Source organism: Poecilia mexicana, unplaced genomic scaffold (genome assembly GCF_051168715.1).
Source record: "Poecilia mexicana isolate PSO_F unplaced genomic scaffold, ASM5116871v1 scaffold_19, whole genome shotgun sequence".
NCBI lineage: Eukaryota > Metazoa > Chordata > Actinopteri > Cyprinodontiformes > Poeciliidae > Poecilia > Poecilia mexicana.
This window is the reverse complement of record NW_028263388.1, coordinates 16,199,533-16,222,164: the sequence shown is the minus strand read 5'-3', so window position 1 is coordinate 16,222,164 and position 22,632 is coordinate 16,199,533. Positions and strand designations below refer to the sequence as shown.

Sequence of the window (22,632 nt, the reverse complement as noted above, 5' to 3'; positions counted from 1 at the left end):
GTCACAGAAAACTGTACAACTTTCATAATTAACGTCTTGTATAATTTCAACAGCAGCGGGGATTAATTAGGGATTCATTTCACTTTCTGTGCACTCTGATCTTTAATTCTTTTCAATTTTCCATTGGATACAAGTCACTTGATTGACTAGACTAGTTTATCGTTTTTACATTCTTCCTTTGAAACCAATTAAGAGTTTTCTTCACTGCGTGCTTGAAATCCACAGGAAATCAATGCTTGCTTCATCCTCAGATTCTTATGAAGAATTCTCCAGTCATCCTTCCTTGCGGCCACCGCAGTCGTCGTTGTCGACGTCTGGTCTGAACTTTGTATCAGTGTAAACTAAGTTGCACTTTTAATGTATTTATTCAGCTATTATTGGATTTTCTTATTGTAAACTTTGCACTTGTTTTGAAATTAGTGGTTGATTATGATTTCGGCTTTTAGCCTTAGTCATAAATGAAGGGAGACATATAATAAACACAAAGCCCCAAAGATGCTTCCTGCAGTGTTGCTGTTGCCACGTTCCACTAATATTTAAAGTGACACAAGCAGAAAGATATTTACTACAAGTGACCAACGTGTATGGAAAACAGTGAAATGGAAATCCTGAAAAAGGACAATAGACTTTCTGAACATTTTTATTGTCGCTTTTTGGTTCAGCTTCGGCATCCTCGACAGTATCCATCAGTGATTTTGGATAATCAAGAGTTCAACTAAATGCAACCTTGAACGCTTCAGAACATTTAAGATCTGTCACTTGTTGGCAGTGGGATTCACAAATGATGATTATTGTACCTCTTTTGATGTCATCAACTCAAATCACAAAGCGGCATTGCCTTTTGTCTCAAGTGTGTGTTTTTTTTTAAAAAAAGCATTGTGTTTTGTGAGATCTTTAAGTAAATCTGTATTTCATTAGTTATTCAGCTGTGTTTTCACAATAGGTGGACATTTGTTAGTAAAAATGCATACCTTTAAAATTATGGGTGCTAACGTTACAGTCAGGTCCTAAGAAAAGTGGTCTTTCTAGATAAAGGTTACCTTCATTTAAAGGACAAAACAAAAAAAAACTCCTGATTAAAAAGCCAAAATTTCCCTTTTGACCTCATCAGTTAGGATAAGCATGTGAGCAGAAGGTGAGTGTGTGTGTGAGTGATTTTATGGAGAAGGAGGAGGAGAAGGAAGAGGAAGAAGTGGGGGGGAGGGGGGTTCGTCTTCGTCTTGGTTTATGTCATTGGTTTAAACGACCCAAGACCCCGCCTTGATAAAAAAAAAAAACCCAGAGAGTTAGACAGACTCCTGCCAAAGAGAGGCAGGCAGGGAGCGAGAGAGAGAGAGAGAGAGAGAGGGGGAGGAAAAAAAATAAAGCGGTGAAACATTTGGACACCTACTCGGTGTTTATGCTCATAATAAACAAGATTATAACACACTGTAGCCCGTTTACCCCCCTATTACTCCTGTTATCTGTACATTTTCTTCGACTCTGCTGGAGGGGAGGGAAAGAAAAACAGACGCTGCACGGAGGATTTATAAGGTGGAATCAGAATTACTCCGAAATCATAATATTAAGAACAATCTTCGCATGAAACATTAATCCTGAAGCCGGATGATGCCGCCGCCGCCGCCGCCGAGGACGTGTGCCTGAAGAGAGAAAGTCGGCTCCTCAACTTGGCGATTCATTCATTTATTCGGGTAAGTGTGCGATATTTTTTTACTGTAGAAATTGAGAGAAGAGAGAAGCACGCTTTTTAAAATCCAGTTTGTGGGTTGAATGAGAGTTGGGGCGGGAGGGGGGTGGGTGGTTGAGTGGCTGCCGTCAGGGTGCTCAGGTCCGCATTCAGCTCCGGCCATGTGTGTCCACCTTACTGCGCCATGAAGATGGGGGGGAATGGACGGGTGGGTTGGACCCTCACAGACGCCGTTTTTGACCGAGTAGAAGCTTGTCCTGTTAAAATGTAGACGCGAATTTACCTTCTCTGTTGACAGTATTTTCTTTTTTTCCTTTTTGTTTTTTTGTTACCTTCATCTGTATTTTCAGCCAGGACGCGGACACTAGCGCTTGTTTTTGCTTCCAGTAAGACCGAGTACGGAGTGTGGTGTCGTTTAGAAGAAAATAGGAAGTGTTCTAGTCACCCAAAGAGTGTTGCATGCTGAGACAAACCCCGTCATAGTGGGCTTGTTTATGACTTTTACAGCAAAGCAAATTAACTATTTGTAAAAAGCAGTCCGAGATCTTTCGAATGATACTAATATCGTGTATGTAGGTTAAAAAATAAGAAAGCAACTTCATTTTAAAATCCTCTAATATGATGTATTTGTTGCCCTAAATTTACATTGAAAATTTGAAAAGTTGTGACCCAAAACAGGGCATTCAGCAATAAAGATGGCATAATTTCTACATTCATTTAAAAAAAATAATTGCCATCAAGTTACCAGTAACAGCTCTTTTACCAATATTGTATCTATGATGTCTGTCTATTCATTTTACCAAGGTGTACTGTTACGCTTTCAAAAAAGTTAAAATTGTCCTTCATACACATATTGTGGTGTAAAGTAGGTGCCTCTCCTCCACCTGTTGTTGTGCACTGCTGGTCAGTTGGCTGCAAGAGGGCAACTACATTTTTACCCCACTTACAAGAAGGACGCATTTGGAATGTTTGCAAACATTCACTATGTGTAAACACAGTAGTGGCAACATCATGCTGTGGGCATAACACCCGTCACTGTTAAAAGGGCGTTTCACTTTTCTCAGTATCCGTGTGTGTGAGCTGCTTCGACCAACAAAGTTGGTCTGAGGTGATGAAAATGTGCTAGTTTATACACTCAGAAGAGGAGAAGAAGAACTTTTTGTTGCACTCTGAACTACACAGAGTGCAGTTCTAGTGCTAAATAAAGCACACAGTGTGCTTTATTTAGCACACTGTGTTCTGTCTGTGTAGTTAGAACTTCATAAATTATTGTTTTATGGTGAAAATAATTTTTCACCTTAAAATATAAAGAATATCTCGTAGCTACATTTTGACGTAAAGATAAAAAAATATATATATTTGTGTTGAGGATCAAAACATAGCACGAAATCCCACTTATTCTGCTATTTTCCATTTGGACATGGGTTTTTGCAGCATGTGCTCATCAACTCAGATTTTTAATATTTAGGGGCTTGGAAACATTAAGAGGCTGTTGGGTTGATTTTAAAACAGCTACTCTGATCTTTAGATGAGTCAAGTGAGTGCTTTCGGACCAAAAGATGTCGCTAACAGGATGTAAACACGTTTGAATTCTGGGTATGTTTACCTTCTTGTCGACGGTGACACTTGAAACCACATGGTAAACAAGAAGCGACTGGACCAGAAACAGAGCAGAGCAGTGACTCAAAGATAGTAAAATACCAACGCTGCACTGCATACTTGATCCCCAGCTACTAGTTTTTGTGGAAAACATTTCAGTCCTGTGTGCCTTGTCCAAAAATAAACAATTCACAATATCTTCAGTCTGAGTCTCACTGACCTTTCACACATAACCAATTTTTCAAACGTTCCTCCCCTGGGGGTAGCTTTGAAGAAGATGCCACACATCATCACAGAGGATCAGAGACCGCACTAAACTTTGTGCATCTCATGACTTAAAAAAAAAAAAAAAAAAAAAAATTGAAGATCAAACACTTGTTACTGCCTGAGGAATCTCACCTGAAAGGTTGTTATCGCTTATTGTGTTGTGGACTGGTGATCTGGAAGTTTGCTGCACGGAATGAGGAATAGACGGTAGGGAAAAAAAAAAAAAGTTGTCTGTCTCAGACTGTAACTGAGCGGTAGTCTTTCAATGAAGCTTTTGTACAACAGCTGAAAGAGTAAATGGTAATCAAACTAAATTGAAGGTGGATCTTGATTTAACAGCCACTGTTTTGGGCAGCCAGTGTATGAATGAGCTGCTAATTGCTTTGTGTTAACTTTTAATTACACACTCGAGCAAGTACTTTTACATATTAGCAGACTAATTAAATCAGCATTTCCTGAAAATATGTCAACAAGAACGTGTTTGATTATCTGATTTCCTCTGTGTTCATACATCGCGATGCACCAATCAATCTGCCAGTGAGTGGAATTTGTCCACTTTTTTTTTTTTTGGCAAGTCATAGAAAATGTTAGGCTTATTTTCTTATCCATTAAATGCATTCAAACGAAGATTTTCTAACCTGCTTAATCCGTGACGTGTCATCTGCTGCAGCCTGTTTTATTTTGGGTTTGGTAAGGATGTTGTTTTTTAAACTGAAAATACAAGTTAAAATTAAATACTCTGATGCAGAAATCGGAATATTTATTTGGAATCAAAAGCACATCTATCATAGAACATTGTTTCCTTCATGTGTTTTAATTAGTTTATATGGTTGCTAAGAAAAAAAAAACTTGGCATACATGAAATTAAAAATTAAAGGAACTGAATGATTTTCGTTTAATTATTGATCTGTGATCGGCAGCGTAAACAAAGAAGACTCTTTTTAAGCATTTGTGCAGCTACTACGTTCATCATCAAATTTGCAGCAAAGGTTTTCTTTTTCTATGTTGCAGTTAGAAATCCCAGAAAGTCAGATCTCACTGAAGTTCGAAATCTGTTTCAAGCAGAAAAAGCTTCATTGCTGCATCTCTTACTTTGTGGCTTGAAGGAATGGGAAGTGGAGGGTTTTGTGTTTGCAGTATAGAAAGAGAAGATGAAACAAAAAAAAGCAAGGAAAGATCCCTTTTTTGCTAATGCTATATACCATGGCTTTATCCATAGGGGGGCTTTGAAAGCAACTGCAAAAACATTTCCTCTGAAATGGAAGATGGAGTGAGATCAAAAAAGCCATACTTTTTCAATAAAACTCTTGCACAACAGTCTGTAAGTGTGAACTTAAAAACACACACACACACATGCACGCACACACACACACACGCATACACACACAAAATGGATCACTGTTTGGTGTAGTCCGTTTATGAATGAGCTGCTAATGGCCTTTTGTTAACTTTTTAATTACGCACTCTTGTACGTACTGCTACATATTAACACACTAATTAAATTAGAACTTTTTAGTATGTTAACAGAAGATGTCAGTCGAATGAGAAACTAGTGTCACCCAGATTGAGAGTTGCATCTTCATCCCAGAAGGATCATAGTCGGATCTGATCATTGATCAGGGAGTCAAATAGTGAAAATCCATTATTTTCCCCAATTTATTGAAAGCACCCAAACTAATAACTCTCAGTATGTCAGTCTATGTATGCACCAAATAATATTTTGATGCAGCTTTCTTGAGTTCAGATAATGGTTAATGATGTGTGTTAAAATCATTAACCATAAATATATATTTTGTCTTTACTAAGTACATTTTCTGTTGAATTACCCCGCCTCTTACAAAGAACCTGCGGCACAGTTTTTCTCCTTTATATGTTAAAGTATTTTGAAAAAAAAACAAAAAAAAACTCCATCTCGCCAAGCTTAAAATTACACAGGACTTTTGTGTTATTAAGGAAAACTGTGACGGCTAATGCCTACTTCCTGCTTTTGTGAAACCCTGGCCTCTCTCTTCTGTTCATTTTTCTCTTATTTATCCTTACATTAACTGTAGTTTTGATACAAGTAAAGAATAAAGAAAAAGTAGATTTGAAAAATATAACCGACCTATTGATTACACATCAAAGCTGATAAATGGAAACTGATTCCATTCTCTGACTGAGGAGCTGGTGTATCTCTACTAGCGAACAGCATCTGATTAGCATTTAACACTTGTTGTGTTGCATAATTTCAGAAAAAGGGCCGTTTTCATCAACCTGGTTATTTGTAAGAGTATCTACCAGTGTGCTATTAACAATGCAGGCAGGTTCTTCTTGTAGAGATGCACTTGAGATTGAAATAAGCCCCAGAAACCCTACAAACCCACAACCCTCTCATTTGGCTCTGATTGGCGATTGGCAGGTTAGATCTTATACCTTTTACAGTATGAAATAGACACACTTTGCTGCAAACTGGTTTGAGTTTTGTAAACATCTCACAAAATAAAGATGACCTTGGCGGGCTAGCTCTGTCTCTCTCTCTCATGAGTGTGTCCGTGTGCATGCATTAGCGTCAGGAATGGGGGTGGTGCCTGTGTGCCTGAAGGACTGGAAGGCCACTACAGATGTGTGCAGCCTGGACATCTGCTCTGCTGTGAAGCTATATTGTCAAGGAAGCAGTTAAGATGGTGGGGCAGATTAGTTCAACAGGGATCCCTGTCAGAAAAGCTCCTGTCACAAGAGCAGCAGGGATGAGGTCATAACAGGTACATTCACAATAATCATTGCTCAGCAGTAGATTGTTTTGTCTCCATCTGTGACCAGCAGAGTCGCTATACATATGGTGAGTTGGAGGCATTTTTTATTTATTTATTTTTATCCTTTTCTCTGGAAATCGAGCAGACTCCATCAGTCTCAACGCCGGCAAAGAGCCTTCCTCCCCCTCTCCCTACCACCGTCTCCCGCGTTGCCGAGCAGCACCCCATTGCCAGAGGCAATCGAACGTCTCCGAAGGGACCTCTGTTAGCCCCCTGCAATATTTATTACCATCCATCATCCCCCAGACCCTCGCTCTGCGCGGGTGAGTAACAGTGGCCGCTAAGTTCTTGTGTTAAAACTTCCCTCGCTGACGACCATTAGAGGGGATTTATGAGAGCGGCGTCCGCCTCTGGAGGTGCCGTGGAAGCAAGACGGAGCATGTCTCACAACTGCTGTGATGCGAAATATGCCGTGGATGCACCGCTTGTGTAAAGCCTGCCTAGACTTCTGTTTAGCTGTGGGTGATTTATTACAGGTGCATCTCGGTAAATCCTAATTCGTTTCAGTTCAGTCTGTAAAGTGAAACTCGGATTATAAGACAGTGATATATTTTAAGTGTTTATTCCATTTTGATGATTCTGAACTTGCAGATAATAAAACCCCCAAATTTAGTCCCTTAAAACATATTGCAATAATGGGAAAGACTGCTGACTTGACAGTTGTCAAGATTGCAGTCACTGACACAAGAAGAGTAACCCAAAAAAACCTATTGTTATTGAAGCTGACTGTTCAGAGTGAATATTAATGGAAAGTTTATTGGAAGGAAGAAGTGTGTTCAAATCATAGCCTTGAAATAATTGTGAAATGAAGCCTTTACCATCTGTTAGTGTTGGTCCACTGAGTTTTTCTATCATATTCTAATTCATCAAGATGGATTTCTATATGTAGTTGATTTTCTGGTCTTTGTGGTAAGGTATTAGCATTTTCTGGCCTTCTGTTAATTTTTTTTTAACATTCATATAGTTTGAGCAACACCTTTGCAGTGCTGTGAATGACATCCTATGTCTCTGTGAATCCCCCCTCCCCTTCCTATCAAGTCTTTCTTATGTCAGTGATGGTTGTGATCTAAGAGTGACTTGGGTGTTTAAAGAGGATCATGAAATTTATGCCTGGAAGACTACTGAGCCTGTAAAAATGCTTCCCTCATGCCCCTTATGTGTGTTCACCACCCCTCGACATTCTTTTCAATCCTTCCAAGGAGGCAGATTTTTCATCTTTATTTTGTGTGGAGGTTGCTTTGTTTGGACTGGAAACAGCAGCTATGGGGAAGGGGTAAGCAGCGTAACCTGTACGGTTCTTTTAGGTCAGTTTTAATATGTGATTCTAATTGGTCTCCAAAGGCTAAGACTTCTTCTCCCTCTCCCTCTTGTGCCTTCTTTCTTCTAAAAACTGTCTGTGTGATGTGCCTGTGTTGAGCCGAGGTGCCCAGGAGCGGCGGTGTTCATTTTGAAGTCTGCCGAACATGCTCATTATCTCCAACTTAAGGCGAGATTGGTTTAGCTGGAAGCGGGGGTAATTTTGTGTCTTTTAAAAAGGGGGCAAAAACGTGAAGGTAAAACTGAAAATTGATCGCGACGGTTTATAGCAGCGGGAAACTAATATGTTTTTTTGCAACTGAAGCTGTAGTCACTCTACTGCTCTCATGGTTTTCAAACTCCTTTAACCTTTAGCAGTGATGTATTGGAAAAGTATTGCAAAGAAACACCTGACATATTGTTCCCTTTTTTCTCTCTTCTCTAGAGGCTCTGTGTGTCTTCATTTTTCAGACTGTTCTGCTGTCATTGCTGCCTTTCCTGTTGATATCAATTCAGTGACAGTAGCAGCAATTGTATCTGGAGCTACATGTGGGTAAAGACTAATTAGCACCATACATGTCTTTTTCATGAATCCCCATGAACAATTCCCTGTACTGTACTCTATGATATTATGACATTATGTGTATGAAGGTTTTTTGTTGTATTTTTTTATTTTTCATGTCTGAGGAGGGTGTGAGATTGAAACAGTTCAAGAACCTTGAGCGTAGTTATTTTCATTTTATATATTTCAATTTTGATGCACAGAACAAGTGCAATGAGAGAAGATTGGTGTGTTGACTGTCGGCGCTCTCTTTAAAATTTTCTTCGGCTAATTAATGTCTTTATTTTAATGTTTTCAGTGTCAGCTGTAGATATTTTGTAAATGAAGGTGGGAATACTCATGTGATGAGGATTAATAAGGACAGACGGTTTTGTCGACAACTTCCAGTTCATTTAAAAAAAATAAAATAAATCAGTAAATTGCCAACATACATTGTTGCTGATTTTGATTTGTTTTGTTTTTTTTAAGAGTAAATGATAACAATATTCTATTTTAAAAATGAATAAAAATTTGGTTTAAGGAAAAAAAAAAAAAAATCCAACAAGTTTTGTGTTATCGTACAAATAAAACCCGACTACAAAGAAGGAGAAATATCTTATTTACAGTGTTACATTTTAAGAAGTGGGGAGAAGTGCTTCTCTAGTTGGAAGTATTTAATTTTTTGTTTTTGCTTGAAAATTTGTAGACAGCTGAGTTGATTTTTATAGACGGAGGATTGTTTAGATGATTCCCCCTCCTTTGGCATACACACAGCTGATGGAAACCTTGCTGCACAGGCAGGAAAGACAGACAGCTACTTATGCTCCATTTGACCAGGAAACAACCCCCCACCCGCAGTTTCTCTGGCAACTTAAAATACGTTTAAAAGGCAGCAACAGTATGAGCCAAATGATTAGGTGTTTTAAATATGTACTATAACCATAAATAGATCCAAACACTGTTTAAATCCTCGATAGCCGAACCTCATGGCAGTCTGGCAAGCCGCTAAGATTTTCTTGCCGTTATTGGACTGGATGTAACACTCACCACTCTTCATTAGTGTCGGGGGACACTGAGGTGGTTGAACGGCAGCTGCATTATTTGCAAAAGGTCAAGTAAGTATTGCAGCGTTAGCCCCCTTTGACCGTGTCTGAGACAGCCTTGTTAGCGTCCGGGTAAGATGTTGTCGGGTGAAGCAGTGGTGCCGCTATTAGAGTTATTAATTTTTTTTTTTTCCAACAACTTAATACACTTTAATTTAATGCATATTAATTGATGGGCTTCTGAATTCACATTCGCATAATCCACCAAGGATTTCTCAAAGGCAAGCACAAAAGGCTTTTATTATCTTAAGGAGGAAGTGGTCTTTTGGGATGTAAAGGGGGCCCCCGCTCAATTGTGTGTTACATTATGAGACAGACATAAGTGAAATGAAATTACAACGTATCATCAGCACGGTGAAGGATCCTATTGAGTAATTGCCTCTGCAGAGCCATTGTTGTAATGTCAGACTTGCTCTTTTGGATATGACAGAGGGTCTTTCATGAAGTCCTCATGCGAGGGAGTAAAAAGCCGGTTTCAAGGTTAAACTGTGTGAAGGCCAAATGTTTGGGGAGGGTGGATTAATTTCATGTCCCATAATATGATTTGTAAGATTTCCTCCTCCACTGCCCTTGTTTTTTTTTGGGGGGAGGGGGGAGATGAACAAACCTGATCAAAGCAGAAAGCAAGGTTGGATGTGTGTGTGTGTGTGTGTGTGTGCGTGCGTGTGCGTGTGTGTGTGTGAGCGTGCATGTAATTCATGTAATTCTACATGTTTTCTAGGCAAAAAGCATGAGGTTCTGTCTCTTGACTTTGAACAATATTATTAGATATCTTAGTTAAAAATACAATCTGAAATAGGTGCCAAATGATTTTCATTACTCTGATGTAGAAGTGAAAATTTATTTACTAATGTGACTAAAAATATCACCTATTACGTCAAAAAATACTATAATATTATTCTTGAAACATATTTTGTTACTGTTCTAATTTAAACACACACAAAATACAAAATATTCATTTTCAAAACACCGTAAGCTCAAACTCCAGGAAGCCATCTGAACATTGGAGGGTTACCAGCATCAGGTATGCAAAGTGTGGCGGTGGCAGCAGCATGCTGTAGGGATGACACATCACCACTCATACTGAGCAACATGTCTGTTAAGTAGCAACTAATATTAGCTGAACACTAATAATCTACATGTCATGTTATTATAGGAGCTCTAGAAATAACTGTTACTTTTCAGTTTTAAATAAAAGCTGTTAGATCATTTCTTTAATTATTACTTTTATATTTGCAGTATCCTCAAAATGTGATACTTTTTGGCAACAGTTGTCGCACTAATAAGATCTTTTTTTTTCTGGTCTTTGCCTGTTTCTGTAATTATTTCTTTACCATCTTTCATCTTATTACTAGACGCAAAACTTCACAACTTAACGTTGAACCAAAAGCGGATTTCTCATGCATTCGATTATCAATTGCATCGTAGTCACAAACGTATAAGTCAACATGTGCGGGGATGGGAGGTTGTTGCAGGAAAAATCACAGTGCATCATTAATTACAGGGCAGGCTCTAAGGATGGGAGATGGACCGTCGCGCTAACAGATGCCTTGTTGCTCTGTTGGCTTAAAGAAGCCTAACCAACACTTCTATCGCTCTGCGTCGGCAGCCTTTCATTGTGTATCTGTGTATGTCGGCCCAGCCAATGAAAGCGGTTGCCTCATCTCGCTGGCAAATTCTTTGCAATACAGATGTCCTCATAGATATGCATGTAGTTCATATGGCAGGAGTGTAGATACATTTGTTCAGCCCGGTGATATGTATACAGTATGAGGAAGTGATAAAATCAGCTATTAAAGTCACTGCAAGTAGTGAGTGGGCGGGATGTAGACCTTTTTATGGCTCTTGGCGCCCTGGTTAGCATTTTTCACTCATCATGTTTTAGTGGTTAAATGGTTGAGAAAAAGTCATAAAAATTTTGGGTCGTTTCAATTGGTGACTCTACACACACACACACACACACCAAAAAATATTTCTTTAAAATTTAACCAAAAGAGAATTAGATTAGCTGCTGCATAAATACTGGTTTGAAATGTAGTCAAAGCCGTCGTCCAACTTTGGTCTCAACTAAGATTTGGGTGTAGCTAAAGAAGTGAAATGCAAGTTTGAATGGACAAAGACAAAATTGTAGTAGCAACAAAATAGGTGAACTTTGCTACCTCCAGTCATTAGCCCTGGCTTACTTTTGCTATGTTTTCTGCTAATGGTTGGAAAAGTCATGGACTGCGGCACATTTACAATATTTACAGATAGTCTGTGTATTATCTTTGACTCTTTCGGTTTCTTTCTCTACAATTTTGTAAAATATAAAGTGAACCGCAACAGTGTCGCTACGGAAAGGAGGCCCGTAGGTAAAAAATGTAGCTATTAAAACTCTGTATCTGCTTGCGAGCCCGGCATATGTCTTAAACTAATTTTGGCAGACTGCTGTGACCTTAGCACATTTATAAATGACCTTTAAATAGAGACGACTTTTAAAGGATAAAAATTTACCCTGACTTGACTGTGAACCCAGAAGCAACAATAAGAGAAGATAAAACTAGCAACTGCTTGTTGAAGAGATTACCAGCTGATAAAAGTGAAGGGTAGTGTTGTGGTGGATGACAGTTTCTTTTTTTTCTTTTGAAATGCCATTAAGTGTTCCTGTATTGTTCTGCAGCTGCTCTGCGTTGACGCTGTAGACGGCTTCATGTTCACAAATTTTAACTAATCTCTCGCTATGAGAACGAGGGTTCTTCCTTTTGAGTTGGTGCTGTGGCTGCTCTCTCACAGCGGCATAGCTCGGCTGTCTGGAAGCATTGAAGGCAGTGTTATAGTCAGTATTGTGCTTCAAGTGCTTAATTCTGCTTTTTAAATCACGATTCTTTCTTATTTTTTTTCCTACCTCCAATTAATCAGCATATGCACCGAGCGCTGCGTAATTTCTAATACCTGCCTACTGTTTGATTTGTTTTTGAAGGACCGCATATCAGTTTGGCTTAATACCTAACACGCTGCTTTCTGTATAGTTAGAAACTAACCCAGGGAGGAAACCTAAATGCTGTATAAGTGGAACACTAAGTGGAGAAAATCTCCCGGAGCAGTCACCAGGTACTGTTATAGAGGCGACGTTGTTGTCACGCTGTCAGCTTTTTCTTTAGCAGTCCCCCCCCCCCCTAAAAAAATGCATTTTTTATTTAAATGGTTGTTTAAAAAGGCAACAGGCTTTGGAAGGATGGCAGTTTGCCTTAAAAATGTGCCAGAGTTGCCTGCTACCGGCTGTTTTTCACTGCACGTAAGAATAAAAATTTAAGGAAACATATGCATGGTAGCAAAGTTTTCATTCATGGATTATTACTTTAAAAATGCACAGGTGCTTTTCGTTGAGATTATCATATCGAAACAGAGATAGAATATGTATAACATGATCAATTTCCTGGGCTGTAGAAATCAATGAACCTGCAAAAATAAGAAGGCATGCAAAATAGATGGATGGATCCATTTGCTTTTATTTTTTAAAAAAGCAGCAGTTACAGCAGTTATTGGTATAATAAAGTTTTATATTGCGCTTATTTGTTGTTTGTGATGCACCACAAATACAGCTGTTGTCCGGATAAAGCTGGATATCAGTTTCAGCAGTAAATGCACCGTACTTTCGCACTAGCAAGTCTCACTGAAAACAACACTCTTCGGGATGGATGCTCTCATTGACTGAAGAATCCTCAAAGTGAACTACTTTTGAGTCAAGCTTTCAGTTGACTTGACCTTTTTTTTTTTTTTTTTTTACATCAAAAGCGATGTAAGTCGATGTAAAAGCGATTTAAAATACTATTTAAAAGTTCAATAGAATCAATCTGACATTATTCTATCACAATCCCTCTCCCAGTGTGCTGCTTAGCTGCAGTCAGATAAAGTTAGATCTGAATCGGTCTTAAACATGCGCACACTTTGACCACATGCAGTTGTTTGCAGGAGGGTTATTCATGCACTTGACATCTTGGAGGAGCTTTAAGATTGTCCTTCTCTCTCTCTCTCTCTAGCTGCAGAACAACAAAACATCCTGCAAAATACCACCATAAAAAGCTCACTTTCAACCTTATGCTCTGTGCTGTGTTGGCCTAAGCTCTTTCCAGCCGTTACCTTTATATGTCAGATAAATTCGCTTCAGCTGTGGAAACTTTGTAGGTTGCAACACTTCTCCTTCAACAGTGTGAAAACAACCCCATGTGGAGTCTTGGCATTTGAATTCCCTTCGAACTGGACTTCTTTTCTCCACAAGTACCCTATAGCAACACCAACGCAGCCCTGTGGTGCAGTGGTCTGCCTGAAAAGCCTCTGCTGCTTTCTAAAACCCTTTTTTTAACTCTCCTTTTACCTTGCACTTTTTTTAAAAATCTTTTTTCCTTCGACAGGTAGTCTTCTGCATCCCTCCTCCACATTGAGTGTAACAGGCGGATCGCTTATGTAACATGTCTAAACATTTGTGGAGCATTAGGAGAAGTCATGCATGTCAGAGCCGTGCAAAACGTCCCTCTGTGCACCCCATCGAGACGGGACAGATGGCTGTCCTCGTTCCCAGTCTTGTAAACTGCCTGTGACAGGAGATGGCATGTACACAGCTGAACCAGAGCGCTTCTAACTAAGGCTTGACAGACAGTGGTGGACACAGTCACATGTACCCTCATCAGACAGAAACCTTTATATGAGAATGATTTATTCTGATTGTATTTAGCTTTTTAACCGCTGATTATGTTTGTCATTGCAAAAAGCATCTATACTCACATTAAATACGACAAAATTTAATCAGTTTTCTAAGAATTCTGTCTAATGGAACAACACAAAGTTTTTCATAATTGAGTCATCTAATGAATATTATTTTATTTTCAATACTTCTTTCATGAGTAAAGCATCCTTTAGGGATGATGGATCTTGTTCCATGTTTGAATCATGTACACAGTCATGGTTGACAGTGCTAAGACCCGCCTCCTCCCAGCTGTGATTGGTTGTTTCTGACCAGGAGTGGTGCATTTCTGCAGATGCTTTACTGTGGGTGATGTTTTATTTATAGAAGAATCATTAGATCATCAATTGTTTTCCTTTCACGTCAGAGTTGCACACCACTTTCTGTCGATCTAGCATATAAAAACGTGGGGAAAATGGCATCGAATTCGAGGGGCACGAGGCATGACAGTTCGCCGTTTCACTGAAAAGTTCCCAAAACTCCAAACAGCAACAAAAGGCCATCATGATTCTTTCGTCAGGTCATTCATCACGACGTTAAAGAAGGTGACCCGGAGTTGTTTTCTAATTCGCTCGTTAATCACCGGCCCAGCAGACGTGTCGGAACTCTCTCACTCTGTCCCCCTTTAACAACTCTCTGGGCAGAGTCCATTACTGAGTAAACACAGAAGAAACGAATGAAGATGCCCAGCGCCGAGCACCCAGAGGTGAGATCAAATGGCAGGCTTGCTGATGAAGAGCTATGTTTATGGCTCGCACTCTATTAAGAGGAGCCTCTTCCCTGCTGGCTCATAATGAACATCTACCTTGTGTAACAGTTCGAGTTCAACCTTTTTCTCCCTTGCGCTGAATTACGGGTCATTTTCATCAAAATGTGCCCTAATTGCGCTCAGAATCGAGACGAGGGAAGGCGGCGGAGGGGGCGGCACTGATCTGCCGATGAGGAGAATGAGTTTTTTGGCTGATTTGGCAAGGTGACTATCTTATGGCAACATTAACTGTGTTGATACGAATAAATCATGACCATTATTTTCCCCTTTGCACGTTAATGAAATCCGGGTTTGTCCTTGGAGGATTATATTTCTGGCCTCTACTCTCCTTTTCTTTTCTCTGTGTACATGGTAACGCCTCCTCCAGATGTCCCCCGCTGCGGGAGGCTGAGAGGCACATGCGAGGAGCTTACTGCTAACAAACACACACACACACACACACACACACACACACACACACACATGCATGTACACACACACAAACATCACCTCTGGGGGCAGCCACCTCAGCTGACCTGTTATGAAATAAGGCTGCATGGGCTGTGGAGAAAAACTGTGCCGTTTTTGTCAAGATGAGAGTTAAATAGTCCTGACAAAAAAGGGCCTCGTTGTGTGTGCGCGCACGCGTGTGTGTGTGTCTGTGTGGGGTAGGAGCGGGGAGAGCATCTCAGGAAAGGAAAGTGTTTTGGTAAATCACAGACAACGTACCATCTGCACACAGCGGGGAGTATAAGCGACACTGGGCCTCTACTGTGAGGAACTATTGCATTGTTATTAAATGGCTGTTGCCTCCCCGGCAGCCATATTAAAGCTTTAGATCTTGCGTCTGATGGAAGGCGTCGAAAAGGGAAAAGATATACTCTGAACCAGTCTGGCCTTTCAGCAGGGAATGTAGCCATGATGACACACATTTGGAAATGGTCAACTAAATTGGGAATGTTGCTTATTTGTAGAGATGCACTGATCCAAACTTCGCGGCCAGTTTCTGTATTTTTCTTTTTGCAGAGTGCGAACGCAAGCCTTGGTTAATAGAAATTAACTGATGTTGTTGATTTGTCTGTTGGAGCCATGGTAAAAGAAAATATAAGCCTTCCGAATATAAGGCTTATATTCTGAAGGCTTATAAACAATTTCATTCATTGTTTATGTTTGGAGCCGAAACCAAGAAATCTATTATTATTTATTATTTTTAAAACATAAGTCATTACAGAATTCACATCTTAAACTAACCTGGATAAGATTGGCTTTCCATGTAAGTATCGACTGATTTCTGATCACCCAAAATTAAGGGAAAAAGTGCAGATTGATCCGTGCACAACGCGTGAGCATTTTGTAGATAACATTATCATCCTGAAACAATCTTAAGTTGGCTTATTTCTTTTAGCAATACTTTTTGCTTATTTGTTTAAAATGAAAGCATTTAGATCATTTGACTTAGCTAATCAAGCTGATTTCAGTCAACAGCTAATTTCTTAGTGCATCTCTTAGTTTCCTCTTCTTTTCATCTCTTCCTAACCTCCCTCTATTGCCTCCACTTGCTCAGCTTCTCTCCTACACGGTGTTGTCAAAGGACTTTTTTTTTTTTTTTTTGTCTTTATATATTCAAATGTTCTTCACGGTCACCATGTTAACTCAATCCCTCAAGCGGTTCTGCGGCAGAATTAATTTAGTTTCCCACTTGCAATTAGATGTGTCTCTCTCTTTCATGGCTGAGGAGTCTGGATCCACTCTGGCTGCAGCAGCATGTTGACTTATCGATGCTACGTGCCCTTTGTGCATTCTGAACCAGTGGCAGACAGTTCATAAAATGCTGCTGAAGAGTACAAGTTGATTAGCTCCTCTTGCTTTCCCCTCGTCTCATCCTCTCACACTGGGGGGAAAGAAAATGATTCGCAAGATTGTGCACATTGTTAACTTTTTCTTGTTAAGTTTATACATACCAGAGGTCATTAAAATGATCCAGAGCCTGAATGTTTGCCTGTAGAATCGAATCTGACCTCTAGCGGGGTGTCTGTGCAACCTTTGCTTGTTACATAGGGAAGAAACGTGGATTACGTCCTTCTTCGCTTTCTGCATTTTCAACCGAGAACTGTTGCTTTAATCAGTGCTCAGCAGTGAAACTATTGAGTTTTCTATTACACTTCTCTGTGATTACAAAATATCTGTGATTTGCCATTGTCAGCAGCAGCCTATCTTGGATTTTTGTGGAAATATTCATCCAATCTTTCTTTTTGATTTGGCATAAGTGGACTTTAAATCTCCAAGTAGATGTGTTGCAAAGATTTATTTCACATAAGCAAACAAATATTCTGCTTTCCAATTGATTGGTATAAATCACAGAATATGTTGACAAAATGGGGGTGTAAAAAGTCTCAGGATATTGAAGGAAGGTGTTTTTTTGTCTGGAGAAAATCTGTCTTGCCAAAATTAATCCAGTCACTGCCAGCAGGGGTTTGTTGGCTCCTCTTAGTTTGTAGCCCACTTAGTACCATTTTGTCCCATCTTCCTTCCATTTTATACCTGTGAACAAAACATTTCATGTCCATGTACTCATCCATTGCATTTCAGTTTATTTTTCTTCTCAGCTAAATATTAATATGGTAACAAATAGTCAAAAACATGCACAAATCTCATCTGCAAACTAATTTTGGAATACTTTATACGACATCGATTCACATTCATATTTGGTCAACTTGTATGAAAAGTACGAAATTACATTAAGTCATCAGTTGCTGAAAGTAGGTACAAATTAATGCATTGGTTGATATGAAGCAACACATTTTTGTACCCAGAATTACTTTAAAAAAATGATTAAACTATGAAAGTTCAAAATGGGAAATGGATAAAATGATAGTAGTACTACGACACTGTTTGCCCCACTGGTTTGGAGAGAGAGAGACTTTTAGAACTGTTAAAAAAATGATTATATTGACCACCTTCACCACCAAACCGGCTACCTTACAAAGGGTTTCTCAGCAAGTTCAGACTTTCAAAAGTTTGCATCATGTAATGTCAGAATTCACCAATTTTTCCTTGATCAACTCTGATTTATGATTTATTTGTCTAATGCTTAAATATAGTATGTAATAACCATAATATGTTTTCACAATATTTGTTGTCTATGTTGGTTAAATCAGAACTAAGAAATCCCATGATTTTCAAATTATAAATGCATCAACCAACACTGATGTACATTGTTTGAGTTGAATAAAAATCAGAACAAGTTAGGAACGGGTGCATTGATGAATATATGAGAGGTATTCTTTTAATTCAGTTCATTGTTGTTTAGAGGCAAAACTTCAACCTCTACAAAAGTCTCAATCAATGAAACGATCTGTATCGACAAGGAAAATGTCCAGTCGGCGCATCTCTAATTTCCACGGAACAGTCCCAGATGTCGGCGATAAATGTAGCTCTGACTGCGGATCGTCTTCGGTTTAGCCCACAGCATAGTTTGTTAGCATCTGGCTAAGGAGATAAGAGTTGACGCCATGCGGCTGAGGACTGATTATTAAATAAATAAACAGATACAAAAAATGTTCCTAAGCGACACAGCAGTTTGACAGAAAAATAAACATGTGTGCATGCTGGGCAGCACTTGTTAAAAGTGGAGTCAAGTAACTGTCAGATCAGCGGCTCAGTCAGTGCTTTACTTGCTCCAGCTACTGCGCGAAGAGTGAGTTTGTGAGTGGCCATAAATATGCATGTACGCTTGAACTTCTGACAAAAGTTTTCGAGTACCTTTTTTTTTTGTTGTTGTTGTGGGGTGTGTGCCGTCATGCAGTTTGATGAAACCTGACATTTGGAAGAGGTCTACGAAGAGGATTTTGTTTGTGACAGCTTCAAATTACTGTGCCAAGGAGGGACGGGGAGAAGGAGGGAGGGGAGGACTCAGGGATTGAGGGAGAAAATGGCTCCTGCTTATTTAAATGTCACTCCATTGAGGTGAATATGTAAGCTCTTTTTTATATTCCCCAAACAAGCACTACATTGGCTTGTCTGACAATGGAAAAAACATTGCCTGCCATAGTTTCTCCCCCCCCCCTTTTCTCTCTGTTTGGCTCAGGCTGTGATATTGGCAGAAGGCTTTAAGCTCTGTGTAGCTTTGCCAACATCTTGACAGTAACCACAAATCATTTAGTTGTTTGTTCTGTGTTGGTATTGACTGAAGGTCCATTAACTCGGGTCCTATTTGGATTTGAGGCTTATTCTTGACTACTGTATATATGGAGGAGTATAAAATACATATTAATTCCCTGCCTCTCCCACTCTCTTGTGACAGCAAGAACAAGACAAAAGAGCATAAATTATTTTAAGTGCAAGCTGGCAGAGGATGCAGATGAGAAAAATAACTAATATTTTCTGGACATGCAAAGAGATTTACCTTATGTAACAAACAAAGGCTGTTATTTCTTTCTATCACTCAGTGTAGCTATGATTGCGTAGGGGTCTCTGCCTGTCATGACCAAAATAACCAACATACATGATGTTCTTCGCAGCGATAACAGTCAAATGTCACTCAGACTAAAGTACCATGTTCAGACTCTTGCACTGAGCTTTCAGCATCGGTAAAGAGGATGGATTCCAGAGCCCTCCGTCTCTTCTTTTTGCTTGACAAATAACTGATGACAGTGTTGGATTTAGAACTCACAGATCATGCCAGCTGCTGGAATCAGATGACAAGTACCTCGATGTCTACCGTCTCTTAATCCATTTCTGAGCCTTCCAGCATCATCGCTGGAATATTTATCACAGACGCCCCGGATGCAAATTTCAACAAATGAAGTTACTTAAAGGGAATGTATTGTAACTTTTGTTGAGCACTTTATTTTGGAGTTTCGTGTTCAACTTTGTGCCTTGTAGTGGAACCCAAATGAGATTTCAATCTGTCGAGACTCACACAGAGAGAGAAACAGCAGTTAGATCATTTTATTGGACCGAGAATTTGGCGCTCGGACACCGGCGGAAGACGTGCAGGTTGAGAATCGCAGCGAGCTTGAATGATTGGCTCAAACGAAGCTCAGGTAGGTCTTACCCCGGGCCCAGTCACTGGTGGTGGAGCGGAGCTTGGAGAGAGGAGTCTTGAGGGGACCTGGAGGCGTCTGTGAGGCTGGTGGTGGAAATGGGGAGGAGGTGGGTTGAAGCACAACTGAAGCGGGTGGATCTTAGGTTGCTTTGCCTGTTGAAGGAGCTCTTTCCAGGTGATTGGATCGAGGTGGAACGGTGGTGCGTCCTGGTTGGCTAGGGTGAAGGCGTGGTGATAAGTGATGCCAGAAGAGTCTTAGAGGTTGAATTTACGCCTAGGGATTCATTACTTGATTTTCTAGTTTTAACAAAATCGCAAAAAAAAAAAAAAAAACTTTTTTCCCACATTGTCATAAAGAGGTAATTGTGTGTAGAGGTTTTAAAGAAATATGTTGATTTGATACATTTTGGAATACTTACTTTCCAGAAGTACTGTTTATTAATTTCCATGTCTGAAATCAACAAATACGTAAAGGGGAAAAACAAAAAAAGGTGTGAATGAAGAACGGTGAACACAACATAGCCACGAACACAAAGCTGCAGAACACCAGGCTTGTGAATTAGTGCGTAACACACACAAGAGAAAACAGTGATAAGTCTTCAAATGTAAAGTAGTTATAAACAGATTATATGTTCTATCTTCTCGATAAGAGTTGATAAAAAATAGTCTAAAAGGGGTCACTGTCAAATTCCTGAAGTCTTACATCATATTTCAATGTTGTGCCACTCTGGTTTATTTGCATAACTTTATACACCAAAAACAGTTCTCCATCAGAAAATTATCTGCAATGGCCTTCTGTCTTGAAATCCTTCACTGGCGCACGCCTCAAAATCTGATCTGCTTCTAAACCTGCTCAGAGCTCTTACGGCGCAGAATTGAGAGTTTTACATTGCACTAATGCAAACAGAGCATCTGTTTTAACAGAGGCATTGCCCATAATTAAACCAACACACAGGAAAGACTGCTAGGGTTGCTCTCTTGATTAATGGAGCAATTAAATAATCCATTACACTGAATTATGAATGTGCTAATGATGAGCCAACGCTGGGGTAATGATTCCTGGAGTTTGCTTGTGTAAAATATATATATAAAAAAAAAAAAAAAAAAGGAAGTGGAGAGGACTGCCTGTGTTTGCAGATGTTTTTTTAATCATTGGGAGGTAGGGCTAAGGAGGAGCGATTGTGTGCGACTTCCTGCCGCGAGTAGCAGCTCCATCATCGCGGGTCATTGCTTCGTGCTGTAACAAGGAAGCCTCCCACTGTTTCCCGATAAGACACGATGTCGCAGATTTAAGAGCCTCCTGCTATGATTGACCTAATTCAATGCAAATTTAAATGAGCAATTTATGTAATTCCTGGTGGCAACATTCATTATCCAATTCAGCAAGGTGAAAAACAATATAAAGGGTGACGGTTTATGTTTTTTTGAAATTTCTTACTGAACCAGTATGGTTGCTGTTTCAGATTTTATGGGTGAATTTATTATTTGACACCGGCAGCTTGTCTGGTTTGACATCTCGTATTGTGTCTTTTCTTGTGCTTAAAATTCACCTAATGTTATACGTACTTTAGAGCGGATAAAATGGTCGAGCTTCTGTTTATTTTAGAGAAAAGAGAAATCTAGTTTATTTAACACAGACATAGAATGGGTAAAGCTCTAGTGCGCTATTTTTTAAACTAATATTACACTAAAAGCACGAGCCTTGTCTATTTATTTGCTCTTTTTGTTAAACAAAACCCAACCAAAGTGCTTGACAAGGCTTCCAAATTTCTGCTCTCAGATGTTTCATCCATTGCAGATTTTGAGGAACAGTTTCACTCCTAAGTCCTTTCACCAAATGTAAATATGTTTTCACACTTTGTGTATAATTATTTCTTTTGATGCCCTTACATGTTTTCAAGATTTATTTGGACAGTATAAGAAGCCCATGGCACATGTTTTCTGTAGATTAATTTAGACGTTTGCATCAAATTTAATTTTTGTTTCATAATCTAATCTTTCAATGTTCTGACCTTCTGTCTCTGCGGTGTGCACAAATATTTTAACCAGGTTGGGATTTAGAAAATTCAAGCAATTATTTAATGCTCTGAGTCAGCACGACTATACGTAGCAGAATTTACAAATACTACTCAACTACAATTTGTTTGCTTTCAAAGCAAAGTGCCTGAAGGTTTTTTTTGAAGCATCTCAAATCCAAGGTTACGTGTTCAGGATGGCGAACGGCTTCTTTAAAGTGTTGATTGAGTTGCAGCTTTTTGTTTGCATCAAAAATGCCAAAAAATGATTTGACATTCTTGTAATCAAGGGAAATTGAGTTATTTAAACAATATCTGAATATAACTTTATTGCTGGTCTAATTCAAAACTACTGTGTCTATTTAGGTGTCATTTTAGACTGGAAATACTACATACACTTTAAGTGAATGAATTCATTCTTGTGATTTTTGAATGTTGATCATTTAAAGTAAGACTTCTGCCTCACACTTTTGTAAATGTTTATTTGAACTCCAAATTATTAGCAAAAATCCTGAGTTCTGACAAAGGAAATGTGGATAAAGTTCAATCTTTAAACTATAGAATGCTCTATCTCTTCTCGCTTCGGAAATTTCATTTAAGTTCTGAATTTTTCTGTAATCATTCAGAAAACATTCCTCTGATTCCTGTAGAGAAAGAAGGCAATTTGGGCTCCCTGAAAACGTATTTTGTGAATTTCTCTGTGATGCCATGGTTTTAAATGAGTTTAAGCTGTTGATTTGTAGTTACTGTGCTCTTGTATATAGATCAGCTGATAAAAAAATATATAGACATGCTTTGATTATATTAGAATTGGGAG

At 39.2% G+C, this 22,632-nt stretch overlaps 1 protein-coding gene across 2 annotated transcripts in view; it reads left to right on the top strand.

Moving 5' to 3' along the window:
- Positions 1–1,018: 1,018 nt before the first annotated feature.
- The window catches only part of LOC106921709 (C-terminal-binding protein 2), a 110,680-nt gene continuing 89,066 nt past the window's right edge, over positions 1,019–22,632 (top strand). Inside the window, exon 1 of one of the 2 annotated variants that reach the window (XM_088016618.1) lies at positions 1,019–1,691. The gene's annotated coding sequence lies outside the window, so the exon portion shown is untranslated. The remainder of the gene's footprint in view (positions 1,692–22,632) is intronic. The other variant, XM_014993560.2, reaches the window with a different exon arrangement.